Genomic DNA, 12204 nt, shown 5'->3' with positions numbered 1-12204 from the left:
AGCCCCATTGCAGTTGCACACCACCCCCTCCTCCCCCCCTTTCTTCCTTTTCCCGCCACCCGCTGCTGACTGGAGCTGTTCGTCCCAGACCGTGTGTGTGAGAGAGAGGGGGGGGGAGAGGGGGGAAGAGAGGAGGCAGAGAGAGATAGAGAGAGAAAGAGGGGGGAGAGTGAAAGGGGGGGGAGAGAGGGAAAGAGAAAGAAAGAAGAAAAGAGAGAATCCCACCCCTGGGTGGCTGCCCCCAGAGTGACAGAGGGTGGAAGGAACAATGGGGTCATATACAGTAGAAAGTCAGCATAGAGGCATCCGATCCTGGTTGCATTAGGAACCTTTTGTTTACGATATCTGTAAATTTGGAATTTTCCCTTCTGTGCTACAAAATTCATTTTTGTTAAGAGCAAAGAGCAAGAGTTGTTTTGTTAAAAACAACTTGGAATGTTTGAGTGTTACATTTCTGAAATGTTTTTGTGTGCATTCATGGAAGTCATTAACTTTTAATTGTCAGTCTTGGGTTGCCTGATTATTACCTTCAGGTGAATTATTGAGGTTAAATAGAGTCTAAGTAAATAATAAAGTTTCTCCATTCACAGAGTTCCTAAAGGATCATTTCTAAAGATGTTATTATTCTTGTAAAGTTTGTTTTGTTTGTGTAAGTTCTCTGCAACAATGGCACATAGAGAGCACACAATGAAGAGAAAGAATATCTGGCTATGAGTGTCAGGGGATAAAAGTGTTGAGCCTGTGGCTCCTGTTTTGCCTGCGATCTTGGATTGGGGTTTGAAGGCTGTAAAGTCTCCAGTCTCTTTTACATCTACATAACTGCAACTGTTGCTCTTGGTTCTGATCTGGTTCAATAGCTTGTGATCCAATGTAAGAAGGATGTTGAGGAACAAAGAGTGAAAGGGTGGAGAAGTATTCATCCAGAATTGAAGGTTGGGCTCCTGGGGAGAAGGAGCATCTTTGGGACTGAAACTCATGTACTGTAGATACAATAAGAAGCACCAGTTGGGTATAGGAAGGGTCACCAATCTGAAACGTTAAAGGCTGCATGATTCTGCAGCCCTCAGTAGGGTGGTTTCTTCTTTCTTTCTTTCTTTCTTTCTTTCTTTCTTTCTTTCTTTCCTTCCTTCCTTCCTTCCTTCCTTCCTTCCTTCCTTCCTTCCTTCCTTCCTTCCTTCCTTCCTTCCTTCCTTCCTTCCTTCCTTCCTTCCTTCCTTCCTGCTATTGCCTTTCTTCTCAGGTGTTCTTATTCGATGATACTGTAGAATTGGGGTTGCTCTGAGTATCCTCTTGTTTCTAAGCTGCCTGGTTTGTTTCTGTTGATTGCATGTTTTTTTTTTTTTTTTTTGAAGACCCTGCACAAACATTAAAAGCACAGTCCCTGCCTGCAGGCTTAATCTCTGAGAGGCAGAGTACAATAGTACAGGGCCAAACTGGGAGAATCCCACCCCTGTGTGTGTGCGTGTGTTTCAGGTGGGCTTCCTAGATTTAGAAGGAGAGAGGGAAGGAGGAAGGGACAGAAAGAGAGAGAGAAAGAGGGAGAGAGGGAGGGGAGAGAGAAAGAGAGGGGGATACAGAAAGGGAGAGAGAGAGAGAGAGAAAGGAGAAAGAAAGAGAGAAAGAGAAGGAAGATACAAGAAAGAAAAGAAAGAGAAAAGGGAAAGAAAGAAAAAGGGAAAAAGGAAGTGAAAGGAAGAAAGGGGGATGGAAGGAAGGGGCAGAAAGAAAAGAAAAAGAAAGAAAGATGAAAGAAAGAAAAAGAAAGAAAGAAAAGAAAGAAAGAAAGAAAGAAAGAAAGAAAGAAAGAAAGAAAGAAAGAAAGAAAGAAAGAAAAAGAGAAAGAAAGAAAGAGAAAGTAGAAAGTAAATGAGATATATGGATGGAGAGAGAAAAAGGAGAGGAAGGAAGGACATAAACCCTGGCTTCAGAAGAATTTGAAGCAGCACAGCAATCTAGGGCTGGCCCGTAAGGGATCTCGGAGGTCATCTTGTCCAACCCCCTGCTCCAGCAGGAGATCCTTACAGAATCAAAGAATAGCAGGGTTAGAAGCAATAGCACTAGCACTTAGACTTATATACCACTTTATAGTGCTTTCCAGCCCTCTCAAAGTGGTTTACAGAGTCAGCATATTGCCCCCAACAATTTGGGTCCTCATTTTACCCATATCAGAAGGATATGAGTCAACCTTGAGCCTGGTGGGATTTGAGCTTGCAGTACTCATTCTAACCACTGCGCCACCGAGGCTCCTAGAAAGATGTGTGTGTGTGTGTGTGTCTGTTAAAACATCAAAAACAGGCCAAGTAGCTCTGTGGAGGTCAGTTGTAAATTAGAACACTTGCTAAGCAACTGGCCATTAAGCGAGGACCTGGTCATTAAGCGAGGACCACTTACATTTGGTTTGCCAGTCACATGGCCACCTGGCCACACCCACCCATCACAAGACCACCAAGCCACACCCACAAATTAGGTCACGCCCACAGAACCAGTTGTTAAGAAATTTGAATCCCACCCCTGCCCAGAACTGTTGATACACTGTAATTTTACAGAAGAATTGAACCTGTTATTTATACTTCAATAATGTGTGGTTAGTACAGCAACCTAACAGGACAGGTACAGACTCCAACTGATAGTTAAGATTGCAAAAAAAAAAACAATTGCAACCAGCCTGCCTTCTTTAGATATTGCACAGGTCAAAAGGATGGCTTAGAAGATATTTGCAGACCCCTCACATTCTGGAATCTGGACAAATTGTTTCAACCCCTTTCCTTGGGGCAGTGCTATAAGGCATTATATGCCAAAACAACTAAACACAGGGGCAGCTTTTTCCCTCATGCCATCACTCGGCTGAACATCTAATTCTATGTAGTGTGACTATAGTATTATTCATCCTTATTTTCTTTACACGCCCTTTTATTAGTGATATTCTGTTGCTTTGCATATACGTTGAGTGCTTCTGTACTCAGGAGAAATTCCTTGTATGTCTATTCACATTTGACCAAATAAAATATTTCAATTCAATCCAATTCAATTTGATAAGGGTTAACAAAATTCAAGGTTGATTCCTCTTTTGACTCCATCCCCCAGGTTCTGTCACTTCTTCTACAACACCATGTTATCAACCCCCACCTGTTTTAAGTTCAATGTTATAGCCACCTTGTTTTAATTATAACTATGAAGTCCCTACCTTACTCTATAGTCTTCGCCTAGTTCCCACTTCACTGTAGCATGATCCTCTTTTATGTCTGTCAGAGTTTGCAGCAATCTAAACAGCACACAAGGAAATAATTCAGCAGGATTGATTTATAGTAGAAACTTCTTTATATACAATAATATAAATGATATATTCAATACCCATGCAGTAGAAGCCAGAACTAGAGAATCCAAAAGCAATGAATTGCAAGGACAAACCAATTCTTTTAGCTATATAAAGCCACGCCCATGCTCCGAGCTGTCTGACATGGCTCACAACAAATCCTGTTTCTTAGTCACCAAACAATTCCCATTGACTGACTTGTTGTTATGGCTACCCCAACTCATAATTTCTTACACACTGACAATGCCTTTTTAGTAATTGGGTGGCGGCTTAGAGGCCACAATAGTGAGATCCTTCAGAGTTGTTGCACTGTGCCCTAAGGATTGTACAAGAGAGCATTTACTCTTGTGCTAAAGTATACAGATTTTAATAAAAAATGCGTTGTTGTGATTTACAACAATGGTTGTTGTTGTTTGCAGGGTATGGTGAAAAATGAAGATGGTGGTCCTGACAGTGTGCTCAAAACTCCATTTTGTAGGTACATCAGTGCAATAAAAATAGACTGATATTTGTTCACAGCTTTGTGACCACCACGTTGATTTTTTGGACCATATTCTGAGGAATATGCACAATGGCTCCTTGTGTCCTCCTGCACAATGGCTTTTTAGCAGAAAGTAGAAAAGGTGATAACTGTGTGGGAAGAATCAAAAGAGGAAACGTACCTGCTATTTCTCCCTAGTTTTTGGAATCCATTTCACAAAATTGGTCTGTAGGATACAACAGTGACTCTGCCTTATTTTTCCCAATATCTTTGTCTTGGTCAGAAATTAGGTTAAGACCTCATATCTTTGCCCAGGACTGAGGAAACCTGAAACTTGCACAAGTAATTAGCATAGAGGGTTGTTTCTCAATCTCGGCAACTTTAAGATGCATTGATTTCAAGTCCTAACATGGCTGGGAAATTTGGGAGTTGATAGTAACAATGTTCAAAAGTGAGAACAGTTAATCAGTGGGACGGCTTGACTCCAGAAGTTGTGGATGCACCATCACCTGAAGTTTTTCAGCCAGAGATTGGAAAGCCATTTGTCTGAAATGGGATATGGCAGTGGCGGCTAATCTTTTTCGGCTCCCGTGATGTTGATTATCATCATGATAATTGCGTGCATGCTCGCTTGCACATGCTCATGTGCCAGCACCCAGAAGCCAATATGTGCTGTCCCCATGCCCCCTGCTCATGTGCACATGACCCCCCTCATGCACCGCATATCTGTGCATGCGTGCGCAATTCCCCCTCACGTACCGTGCATCTTTGCACACGCACGTGCGACTCCCTTGAATGCAGCGCATCTGCGCATGTGTGTGCTTTTCCCCCTCGCAGCACATCTGCGCATGCGCATGCGATCCTCATGCACAGTGCATCCCTGCGCATGTGTGTGCTTTTCCCCCTCGCAGCACATCTGCGCATGCGCATGCGATCCTCTCATGCACAGTGCATCCCTGCGCATGTGTGTCCCTGTGCATGCACACACATCTCCCGCGCACGCCCCTCCACCCTTGTGCATGCTCACTAGATACCCAACAATCAGCTGTCGGGCGGAGTCGCGCGCGCATGCACAGTGGGGTTCTTCCAGGCGACCTCTCGCATGCCAGGGGAAATGGCTCTGCGTGCCACTTCTGGTACGCGTGGCATAGGTTTGCCAACACGGGTATAAAGTCTTCTGATGGGCTGGCTGCTAAAGCAAATCAAGGTTATATGGCATATACTTGAAAAGAGACTCTGTAGCATTCATTAGCCAAGGCTTAGGAATAGGGACAACTAGAGACTAATAGAACAAATTGGTAGATGATTACTAAAATGTTTATTAGATGATATTTCTTACTATCTCACCTTGTCCTACCTTTTGCTTTAGTGAAAATGTGTAGAACTTTCATAATTCTTGGTTCTTGGCACTTTGTCCAGGATCCCTTCACCTTGTATCTGGCATCCGTCATCGGCCTCGGCACCGGATTCAGACCCGAATTGGGGACAATAATTTTGGGGCTCATCCTGGGATTCCATGCCTGAATTCAATTGGAAGACACCAATGACCAGAGGAGGGCCCCCAGATGGGTAAGACGAGTGGCTGAAAAGTGTGTGATTGTCTGAAATAAAGCTCCTGGCTGATGACTAAGATTGTGTGTTTCTGCATTGTCAGCCACAATCAGGGCTCATGACAGTGAATGAGTACCCTGAAAAACAAGGTATGTTGCAGAGATCCGCATGTCTCACCGATGCATACAGTGGATTGATTGAATGCAATGAGCAACTGTCTAAATGAATGTCTGGCTCCAGTAAAATCCTTGGTGACTTCTTAATTGAACTCAAGGGTTGAAGCCCTGAAGAAACCGAGGAGCACAAAAAAAGCACTAGTGGGTGAAAAGAAGGAGGCAAAATTTGGGGAAAAGATAAGGACTGGACAGGAGACATCCCAGGGGATAAGAGGAATCCACCTGAAATCCAGCTTTGAAATGGGAAACTGGTAGCAAAAAAGGCATCCGGTCAAGGGATGACAAAGTCGCCAAAAGGGAAGCTTCCCAAAGACACACTGGTGGGTTGTATGTTGGCTAATTTTGAGATATTAGGAGCATATCTCATATGAGATATTAGGCATATGAGATCAAAGGCAGCCATTTCTCATCATTGTAAATCTGTCTGGCCTCAAATTTCCTGGGCAATCCAGGTGATCTTTGGCTGCCTCAGGGACCTCATAACATGGGACTTATTAACATAATAATGTTATATATCAACAACTAAAATCAATATTGGAGAAACAAAAGAGACAGACAGAGATACAATATTTGAGTTTATTTGTGAAATTTGTTAATAATCTATTTTTGTTAGGAGCGTGGAGGTAGTGTATATGTGTGTCTGTGTTGCATCATATCCAAGACTTGGGAGAGGAATAAGACCCTCTAATAATAATAAACAAAAAGGCATTATTTTCTGTTTTATTCATTAAACATGAAACTCAGTCAACTGAACATTTTAAAATGTATCACAAATATAATTGACTGGCACTGATGGTTGGTACGGGTTGCTGCCAGCATCCTAGGTATCAACCAAGTATCTTCTTAATATGTACAATGTTCTGGGTAGGAAAAATTTTTGCACTGGTGTTATTGCAGAAAGCTACAATTTCTTGATGTATTTTGTAAAATTCTTGGACATGGTACCAAGTGCCCCTATGACAGTGGGTATCACTGTTACATGTTTCATCCATAATCTCAGTTTTGATGGCCAGGTTCCATGATTTTTTCCAGTCCTTTTTCTTTGATTCTGGCATCTCCTGGTACAGTGATATCAATAAATTGTACGCTTTGCCCTCGACAACCATAATATCTGACAAGTTGTGTTCCAAATGGTGATCCATCTGTATTCAAAAGTCCCACAAGATCTTCACCGTCTCATTTTCGACAACTTTTTCCACTTTAAGTTCCCATGGACTTTTCTGATATAGGTAGGCATATTTTTTACACCAGGGGTCCCCAACCACTGGGCCGCGGACCGGTACCGGTCCGTGGATCACTTTGCACCGGGCCGCAAAGAAAATAAAAATAAAATAAAAACAGCGGCTTTCTTCGCCTTCGGTGAATGCTGCTGGGATCAGGGATCAAGGACACAAATGAAAGAAGGGGAGGGAGGAAGCAACCAAAGCCTATCCTGCTTTCCGGCTCAGTGGCTTCGGTTTCCTCCCGCCTCGTTCCTCTCTCAGTCGCTCTCTCGCTCCTCCACCAGCCCAGGAAGAAACTGCTTCAAAGAAGCCGGCAGGGTGGCTTTTCCTGTCAGCGCAGCTTCCCCAAAGCGCCCGTTCACCCCCACCCCGCCGCCAATCAATCCAGGTTCAATCCAGTGCTCCGTTCTGCCTGCCTGCCTGCCTTCGTTTCTGGTAGTTTCGGAGCAGCTTCGGCTGAGAATAATAACTATTCGCCTCTTTTACTCAGCCGAAGCTGCTCCGAAACTACCAGAAACCAAGGCAGGCAGGCAGGCAGGCAGGCAGAACGGAGCACTGGATTGAACCGCGGGCGGCGGGGTGGGGGTGAACGGGCGCTTCGGAAGAGCTGCGCAGACAGGAAAAGCCACCCTGCAGGCTTCTTTGAAGCAGTTTCTTCCTGGGCTGGTGGAGGAGCGAGAGAGCGACTGAGAGAGGAACGAGGCAGACACCTGAGGGATGAGGCTGAGGGAGGGAGGGAGACACCTGAGGGATGGGGCTGATGAAGGCAAGGCCGAGAGGCGAGGCTTCTCAGCCGTCCTGCAGGGACTATCTGTTGCTCAGGGTTGCAATGAGGAGGCATTGGCGTTCCCTGAACTTGGTGGTTTGCTGGCAGACGTTTTATTACCCGACTAGGTAACAACATCAGATGTTACCTAGTCAGATAATGAAACGTCTGCAAGCAAACCACCAAACTCGCCCCCCCCCCGTCCTTGAAAAAGTGTTTCTGCGTGAAACTGGTCCCTGGCACAAAAAGGTTGGGGACCACTGTTTTACACAATGACCACTGGATTAATTTAGTAATTTGATCATGTCTAGTTTGTAGTAAGTTTGCGCAATTTTGCTGCACTTACATATTAAGTGTGAAACAGTTTCAACTTTGTCATTGCAAAGTTGGCAGTTTGGATTAACAGTAGATTTTTGTATCTTTGCTTTCATGGCATTAGTTTGTAGTGCTTGTTCTTGAGCAGCAAGTATTAAACCTATTTCATTCTTAATGGTTCCTCTCTTAAGCCTATTATTATTATTACTATTATTATTATTATTATTATTATTATTATTATTATTATTATTATTATTATTATTATTATTATTATTATACAGTCAGCCAGATGTTCAGACTGGGTTTGGCATTTTTGTCTACTTATCGATCCCTTACCAAGGACCTGGGATAGGCAAATCTGGATATTTGATGGTGTTACAGATATCGTCGCAGGATGGAAGCTGTTCCAAGTAAAGCCACCTTCTGCAATTGACTAATGGCAAATTTGTCAATCCCTATGGTGTTCAAGTGGTGCTTCAGTTATTTTGGGATTGCACCAGAGGTGCTATTCAGCAGGTTCTGGCCAGTTGTGGAGAACCGGTAGTGGAAATTTTGAGTAGTTTGGAGAACTGGCAAATACCACCTCTGACTAGAGATTTTACAGTATTATTCTCCTGTCACGCCCACAGAACTGGTAGTAAAAAAAATTGAATCCCACCATTGCACCCAAGGTACTACCCTTGCTTGCCTTTGCCATAGTCATTCTATTTCTATTTGTGGGTCTTTGTATTTTGTTATCTTCTCCAGTTATTTCTCTTCTATTCTGCTGGCTCCAGGCACTGCCATATCCACTACCCAGACTTTTTTGTCTTTCTTATCGACAACTGTTAAGTAGTGTTATGTGGCAGGCCTTTCTGTCTGAATTCTGAAGTCCCAGAGCAATTTCACTTCTTCACTTTCTATGACTTTTTCTATTTTATGGCTCCACCAGTTCTTGCTTACAGGCAAATGATATTTCTTGCAGATTTTCCAATGCACTATTGTTGCTACTTTGTCATGTCGCTGCTTGTAGTCAGTGTGTACAATCCTCTTGCAGCAGCTTACCAGGTGGGTCCACTGTTTCTTCAGCTTCTTTGCATAGGCGGCACTTACTGTCTGTTCCTGTCTTCTCAATTCTGGCTTTGTATACATTTGTCCTTAAGGCTTGGTCTTGTTACAGCCAGAATTAATCCCTCGGTCTCTTTCTTTAACTTTCCTGCTCATAGCCTTTGCCAAGTCTTGTTATTTTCTGCTTTTTTCTGCTATTTTTTAACATGCTGGCCATGTAGTGCTTTGTCTTCCCATGCCTCCATTCTGTTCTTCATTTGGCCTTTCTTGTAGGCCAGTTTGGTCTCTCTGGTAGTCAGCAAGCCTTCTTGGCATACTAACTTCAGTGCATCTTCTTCATTATCCTTCAGATATTCTTCCAAAGCACTTTTTTCTTCTTCAACCATCTGATGTACTTGCAACATTCCAAGCCCACTTATTTGCCTTGGTATGTAGAGTCTGTCAACGTCACTGTGAGGATGAAGGGTTTATGTAAATTCATCATTATTTTTCTGGTCTTCCTATCCATTATTTTTAATTCTGCTTGAGTCCAGTTCACTATTCCTGCTGTGTATCTAATGACTGGAATTGGCCTGGTGTTGATTGTCTTGATGATATTTCCTCCACTGAGTCTGGAGTTTAAGATCTTTTTCACTCTCTTGATGTATTCACCTCTAATTTTTTTCCTGACTTCAATGTGCTTGATTTTGTCAGCTTGAAAGATACCCAGGTATTTGTAGTAATCATCTTCATCCAGACTCTTAATGTTCCTGGAGCATCTTGATTCCTTCAGTTTTCACTGTTTTTCCTTTTTCGATAGTGAGTTGATGACACATTTGTCCAATCCAAACTCCACTGCAATATCTTTGTGAACAATGTTGAGCAGCAATTCTATTTCAGACAGTGTTTTTCCATACAGCTTTAGATCGTCCACGTAAAGGAGGTGAGATAGTCTGGCAGATGTTTTTGATGTTTGATAGCCATGGCCTGAGTTGTTCAGTATTGTTGACAGAGGAAACAGTGCAATGACAAATAGTAGTGGTGATAGTGCATGTCCTTGAAATATTCCTCTCTTGATGTTAACTTCTCCCAGTCACTCATCATTGACCTGCAACTGTGTCTTCCATTGTGCCACTGATCTTTGCATAAAGCTTCTGATGTTTCTGCTGACTCCTGTTATTTCTAGGCAATTGATTATCCAGTCAAGTGGCTGAGTCGAATGCCTTTTGTAGTCAATCTATGCTACATTCAGGTTAGTCTTCCTTCTCTTGCAGTTTTCCAAAATCATTTTGTCAATTAGGAACTGATCTATTGTTCCTTTGTTAATGGGGCGGTTTCCTTTCTGCTCAGGTGGAAAGATTTTTTTTCAACTAGATGCAGTTGGACTGCAATAGCTACCACATCAGTTAATAATTTGAAAATTTTTGGTAAGCGGGTAATTGGCCTGTAGTTGCCTAGTCCTGCCCCTTTTGCCCCTTTCATTATCAGGTAGATTTTGCCAGATCTTCAATTGCCACTCTTCGATTTCACTTCCTTGTAGCATGTTGTTAAACTGCTTGGGAACAAGTGGGTATAAACTAGTTAGATATTTCAACCAAAAACCATGCAGTTCCTCTTGAAGATTCTTGAAGCTTTCAAGAAGAGAGTGGACTGCCATTTGTCAGAAATGGTGTAGGGTCTGCTTGGGTGATGGGTTGGACTAGATGACCTACAAGGTCCCTTCCAACTCTTTAATCTGTATCTTCACCTGGTACTGAGCAATTCTTGATTTTCTTTGCTCTTTTCTCTACCATTTCTGCTCTTGTTATTAGTTCTTTCATTTCAACTTCTTTTTTATTCTTATTCACCTCTTTTAACCAAGCTGCATCCTTCTACTTCTTTGGGTTATCCCATATCTGTGCCCAGAATTGCACTATTTCTTTCTTCTCAGGTAATGACCGATTCAATGCAGCTTCTCCATTGATGGATTGATAGAAATGTTTCTGATTGGACTGAAATTGGAGGTTCTTGCTATAATTTGTAATTTGAGCTTCTTATTAGCTATTGCTGTTATTTGCTGCTTTATTATTTCCATTGCTTCCTTGATCTTCCTGGTTTCTAAGTGATATTTTTATTAGGTATTCTTTTGTCTTCTTGTTCCTCAGCTTCTTTTCTTTCATCTGTCTAGCTTGCTTGCGTTTGATCTCAATTTGCTTTTCTTATTTTCTAACCTAATCTTCCATTTTTGTGGTGCACTGTTTGTTTGTTTTTCTTCTGTGTTGATTTTGCATCCCAGGTATTCAGTTTTAATTGCAGCTGTGCTGTACATTAGTTTGTTTCATGCAGTGAGTTGGTGCTTATACTTGATATTGCAGTATTTGCATCTTGTGCTAGCTGTTTCTTGGGAACAAGCTTCAATGCAGGCAGCCTTTTTCTAATGTTTTTGTGCTGTTCTAGATGCTCAGTTGTTTCTTTGTTTCAGTTCTTTTACTTCTTTCATTTCAGGGCTTTGTTCTTCCGGAGGCAGAGGAATGGGTGCTTAATTTCTAAATGAAAACAATTGTATATCTCCATTGGATTCCAGTACTACCAACTCTCCCTGGTTTGCTTCTACATTCTGAATTACTTCTGCCAGGACTTTGCTTTCTTTGCCTTGGGTAAACCTTTGCAGTTCTTCCAATTCTGCTTCTATGTATACTTTATTTCAGTGATGGCTAACCTTTTCAGCTTGGTGTGTTGAAAATCGGGAAAAAGTGTAGCCTTCCTCGGGTCGTGTGTCACTTCAAGAAATATCAATAATTTGGTTTATGACGGACTGGGCTGACTTGGCTGGAATAGGAATAGTGTTCCGGCGACCTTTCTTCTGGTCCCATCTCTGGAGTTGGATCAGTCTGACAACTTTTCCAGGAATCCGTTTCCTTGGGCCGAGTGCCTAGCCTTCATCTCTCCTCTGCAGCTTCAATGGCTCACACAAATTCTTCAGAAAGAGGATACCAGGTCTCGATTAGTCCTCCGGTATCCGTTCCCACTGCTCCTTCTGTGATCTCCTCCTTCTCCATCTTCACTGAGTCTTTGCACCACCCAAACTTTAGATCGGTATTAGGGCTTAGCACTCTAGACAGCCCCCTTTTGGGGTGCTGGTAGCTATTTAGATATTCAGGATAATTTCAGCATTCCGGAAAAACTCAACTCCAACAGATAACTCTAAACCAGACATGTTCTCAAAGTTCCTTTTTATTAGAGTAGTAAACTGGCACAACTGGGAAATTTTGAATCTGAAAGTCCTGGATTTCCCTCCAATAAGTAAAATATTACAAATCCACCCCCTGCTCCCATCATTCCATCACATGCCCCAATCACCATCCGTCCCAACT

The 12204-nt window shown here is 42.6% G+C and overlaps 1 protein-coding gene across 3 annotated transcripts in view; it reads right to left on the bottom strand.

The window, feature by feature from the left end:
* CC2D2A (coiled-coil and C2 domain containing 2A) overlaps positions 1-12204 on the bottom strand; it is a 1114036-nt gene that overhangs the window by 161229 nt on the left and 940603 nt on the right. Inside the window, exons 1-2 of one of the 3 annotated variants that reach the window (XM_087963697.1) lie at positions 3352-3574; positions 3185-3262 (exon numbers count right to left, since the gene is read on the bottom strand). The exons of 1 other annotated variant lie outside the window; for it this stretch is intronic. The gene's annotated coding sequence lies outside the window, so the exon portion shown is untranslated. Of the gene's footprint in view, positions 1-3184; positions 3263-3351; positions 3575-6875; positions 7046-12204 lie in introns of those variants that run through there. One more of the 3 variants, XM_087963695.1, reaches the window with a different exon arrangement.

The sequence above is a fragment of the Notechis scutatus genome, chromosome 4 (assembly GCF_049901735.1).
Source record: "Notechis scutatus isolate UNSWTSFEM ecotype Mainland chromosome 4, rNotScu1.2, whole genome shotgun sequence".
Lineage (NCBI taxonomy): Eukaryota > Metazoa > Chordata > Lepidosauria > Squamata > Elapidae > Notechis > Notechis scutatus.
Note: the sequence above shows the minus strand (reverse complement) of the source record. Positions and strands in the feature narration are given on the sequence as shown.